General features: G+C 36.2%; 1 pseudogene; it reads right to left on the reverse strand.

Annotated features, from left to right (window-relative positions):
* Window positions 1-3,459: 3,459 nt before the first annotated feature.
* On the reverse strand, window positions 3,460-5,134 carry LOC114751141 (probable inorganic phosphate transporter 1-5; annotated as a pseudogene).

Below are 5,134 nucleotides of genomic sequence, written 5' to 3' on the forward strand. Positions count from 1 at the left end.
TGTTTAAATGTTTTTGCCTGTCTGCTAATTGTCTATATCGTGACGATTCTAAGACTACAACAATCAATATATTTTGATTTTTCAAATCTGACTTATGATCATTTACCGTAAACGTTAGTTGACTCAGATCCTTCATTGATGTGTTCTGAACTCTATACATAACACACCAGGTCACTACTCAGCAACCCAAAGTCAAATTCACACTACAGTCATGTATGGTGGAGATTTTTCTTTTAAAAAAATAATAATTTGCCAGTCTTTATAATTTTACTTAATTTTTAATTAGGTTTGTGTAGCCCCCCCCCCATTTAGGTTCTAGCAATTTCTTCAATTGTAGGCATTAGCACCTATAGCCATGACTTGTTAATTAGGGTTGGGATGGATGTTGATTAAACAACATGCAAGTTATGAAAAAATATAAAATAAGAAGAGATTTTTTTTTACAATAAAATGATAAAATAAAATTTATTATTATTGACATAAAAATTATTATGCTCATAACCATCTCCTTACATTTATATATAATTTGCGATCAGATTCATTTTGATTTTATTTAGATGTGGTAAAATCAATTCATAGGTATGCTAAGTGAAAAGAAATCTACTACCTCCGATCCTTAATATCAGAACTTTTTTTACTTCTATTTTGGTCATAAATATAAGACTCCAATTCATTTTGTCTCTTATATTTATCTTTTTTTTTTTTTAAAGATAGTTCTTTTAATAATAGTAATTCTAGTCAATACACTTAATTAGCAAAGATATTTTAGGAAATATAATACCTATTTATTACAAATAACTGATTTAATTAATTTTCTTAATCTATTCAAATTAATTAACTAGCTCTTATATTAAAGTCCAGGAGGTAGTACATCATTAGCAACTAATGCCGTTTGCCTTACAAATTAACAAATTATATAGGAGTATAGGTAGCAATAACCGTAATTAACAAAACTACAAGGACTTAATTGAAAAATGCAAGGACCTGAATGGAAGTCATGTAAAATTATCAGGACTTGCATATTTGTTTTTTCCGTTCCTTTTGGAAATCCACGAAAGGAGACGAGGAAAATAATTTCCGGGAAAGCTCTTGTGGAAATTTGTTTTCTTTCGAAAGCGATTTCTGCCCAAACAAGCCAAAAAGTCGTTATAGATTGCTACTTCGTTGATATTACCAACCCGATTATAAATATTAAGTTTTCTAATAATCTTCTTACATTTTCTTCTTGGTCAACGTCATCTTTTGAATTGTCTCAATTATTTGTTTTTTAATTAATTATTTGTGGAGATTTTTATCCACCCATCATTAAGATATCTATTCTACGCGTCATGGAAAATACACTTGGAATTTTATGCATCATTTAATTGCTTCCTCTATCAAATCAAATTGTCATGATCAATTCCATGACTTTTTGTTGGCACCGCAAATGTCCGCGTCGTCACAAGTAATAAAGTGATAAGTAGAGTATCGTTCCCACGAGGATTTGGTTTCAAAACCTAGTCAAATATTGATTATCATACTTTCACTTAATTTGAGTAATACAAATATCAAGAGTGAAAGTAATTATTTATAAAATTAAAAATTAAAAAAAAAAAAGTGATTCTTCAATTCCAAGGATTCAAAGGGACTTAGGATTATTTATCCCTCTTATATTTCAAAAGTACTCAATTAAATCCCCATTATAATTGCTTCTTAATTATAGATTATGTTAGCCAAGGATACTAAATTACCTATAAGTGCTTTCTCAAGTCTCCAAATAGGTGTTTAGCTCAATTAATTCCTTAATCTCTTAATTAATTAATTAAGTCCCAATTTTAATTGCAAACCTTTTGTGATTATGTGTGGTTCATGAGCATATCTCTATCTCATTAACAAAACCATCTATCCAACTCACAAATTTCAAGTTCTCACATGATTAAACTCAAGTTCTACACTCAACCTAGCCCTCTCAAGTATCAATCAAGTGAACCCAACAATCTCATTGGTGGCCAATCGACAAGAAGTACTAAGTATAGAGTAAAATCAACACGATCATATCATTAATCACAAATATATAGGGGAAATGAGTACTTAATCCATACAAGAGTTCAAAATAATCCTAGAATCAAAGTATTTAGCCACACATACTCAGAAAATCCACAAGAATATATATATACACATCAGCATAAAATAGAACGAGAGTAGAGAAAGCAAGATAGAAAGGAAAAACCAAGGAAAGAAACCCAAATCTCTTCAAAGCTCCAACTTCTAGCTCAATCTCCCCCAAGAAGCAAGCCCTAGCACAGCCAAAGACTCCTAAAAACCATCCAGAACTGAAGAATGGTGGCCAAAGTTGAGTTTGGGGTCTTAAAACCTAAAATTTTTGAGCTTAGTTGAGCTGTGCGTTTTGTTGTCAGCGACTGTGCTGCGGCATAAAAATTCTGCACCGCAGCCAAGTTTTCCTCTGTTTCAATTGAGCCACAACCAAGTTAGAGTGCGCCGTAGCTCATTTTGCCTCTGGAAAATTTTGTACTTCTAGCTCAAATAAGGAGTTCTACCTATGATTTGTCCTCTACTTGTTCTTCTTTGATCACCATAATGTAGTTCTTAAGAAACCTTGATCTTTAATTCCTTTCGAAGTACTTCCAAGTGGCTTGAAACTTTAATTCTTAGACCAAAATAACCTTGCAAAAATGACAAACTTTAAAGCTCAAAATAACAAAGATAAACGCCAAAATATGAACAAATATATCTAAGAGTACATAAAACTTAAAGAAAAACTACTGAAATAACATGAAATTCTGGAGATTAACACTTTTCTTACCAAGGACCCATTAATTAATATTACAAATTTCACTACTCTTCATATTAATGTCTTTCGAAAAGGTAAATTCTGCTGAAAGAAGCTATTGCTTTAGATTAAACAAAAGCATTCTGAAGCATGGGAGATTAATTTAAACTCTCTCTCTCTCTCTCTATGTGAAAAGAATTTCCAAGGTAGACGTATATATGGTGTATATAGACACAAAACCATTTACATCATATACGTTTGCACACTACTTTATCAAATAAACTATTTCTCCTAAATCTAAACGTAAAAACCTAATTAAGGAATTTATTTTAATTCTAAATATAAAAGATATAACATATTGTACAGATAAGATCCTTAACACCGAAAGATCCCAAATCCTATATCTAGTGACTAGAAAGAGGCATTACTGAGCTCTATGTAGCCTGGTCGCCTCCTTCATCTTCGTCTTCGTTCTCTCTGCTTAACTCCTCCAATGATTTCCCTTTGGATTCTGGCAAGAGGAACGCAAATAACATCCCAACAAAATTAATCACACCAAGCATAATAAGTGAATTCTTCACCCAGATGCCAGTTGGATACCCTTCATCTGTATTTTCACGACGCTTGCTCTGTGCGGGAATCGAAAACCCGATCACACCGATGGCTGCTCCGGCTTTTCCAGCGGCCGCGGATATCCCATGGTAAGTGGACCTCAACCTTGCCGGGAAAATCTCGGCGGGGACAATGAAAGTGGTGTATTTGGACCAAAATTGGTGAAGAAGAAAGTGAGAGAGTACATTACACTAAACCCTATTCGATTTTGTTTCATTGTCCAGTGATCATATGGGATTGCAAGAGCAAACATGAAGACTGTCATGAAGAAGAAACCTATCAGTTGGATGAAGAAGCGACCCAGATAGTCTATAAATGCCACTGTAAACCAATAACCTGGCATTGTACCACATAATGTTATAAGTTTTTGTGCTGCCGAAGCCTTGTAAACCTATACATATCATCCATTAAATCATTATTAGTCTTCACTCTTCATCAAGTACAAAGGTTTTAGTCAATTAAAAAAGACTCAAACATATTTACTGAGTCATAAGGAACCCTTAGAAACTAAATTTAATATGATATCTTAATTCAAAACCTTGATCCATATAATGCCTCTCAGACTTATTTTCCCACTACGTACTCTTGTATCTCAACTTTAACCGTGTCTATGTGATTCATTAACATGAATGGATACTTACATCACTTAAGCTCACTAATTTAGTGAATTAGAAACTAGGGAGATTTTTTAACTTTTGAGAAGAAATATGCTATATATATACACACACACACATAGATATATATACCTCGTGGATTGCGTTCATGTCTTCAGCCGGAGGAAGCCACCCAACTGCAGTGGAAATATCCTTCTGAAAGATATTACAACTGTAATACGCAATATCTAATAGAAACCAAGTGGAGGTGGTTCCGAGCAAGTGAAGGCCATGTCTGCGAGCAAATTCCCGACTGAACAACCCGTATCTGTTCTTCCTCTGAGTCATCTTCTCTAACTTTTCTGGTTCAGCGTCAATGTCAACTTGCAGTACTTTAGCCATGTCATCGGCGACTTTCTTCGCATTCTTAGCCACCAGTGCCGTATAATGAGCTGTCTCCGGCGTTTTCATATGCCAGTAGTAAGTGAGAGCGGCTGGGACAGCACCAAACATGAGAATGATTCGCCAAACATAGTCGGCTTGAGGAACAAGAGAAGCGGCGGCGTTGACCTTATAAGGAGGAGCTTCGTAGTTGTGGTCAAACGCCGTCGCGACAATTAGGGAAATAACACCGCCGAACAGAATCCCGAAGCCTTGCATGGCGAAAACCGCGGCGATGAAAGCACCACGGGTATTTTTATTGGCATATTCCGACATGATGGTGGCGGAGAGAGGGTAGTCGCTGCCGATGCCGAATCCGAGCCCGAAGCGGAAGAAGCAGGGATTGGTGATGACGCCTTTTGCTGATTTACGGAAAGAGAGACCGGAGGCTAGAGACCATGAGAATGAGAGTTAAACCATAGACCTTTTTCCTCCCCATTTTGTTACCCAGCCACCCAAAGAAAAGCTGGCCTAGTGAGGTGCTAAACAAGGCGACACCGTTGACGGCGGAATTCAAGCCGGGAGGGAGGGCTCTGGGCGACGGTGCACTGTCGTGAGTGTAGTAGATGCGGCCGAGCAACTTTGTGATGTTTGGTAAACTGAAGAGGTCATAGGCGTCAGTGAAGAAGCCCATGCCAGCAATTACGACGGCCTTGAAGTGGTACCATTGTACCCTGGCAGCATCAAGAGCACTAAGCACTCGAAGTTGGCTAGACAT

Source organism: Neltuma alba, unplaced genomic scaffold (assembly GCF_004799145.2).
Source record: "Neltuma alba isolate B1F8T4 unplaced genomic scaffold, ASM479914v2 tig00006768_pilon, whole genome shotgun sequence".
Lineage (NCBI taxonomy): Eukaryota > Viridiplantae > Streptophyta > Magnoliopsida > Fabales > Fabaceae > Neltuma > Neltuma alba.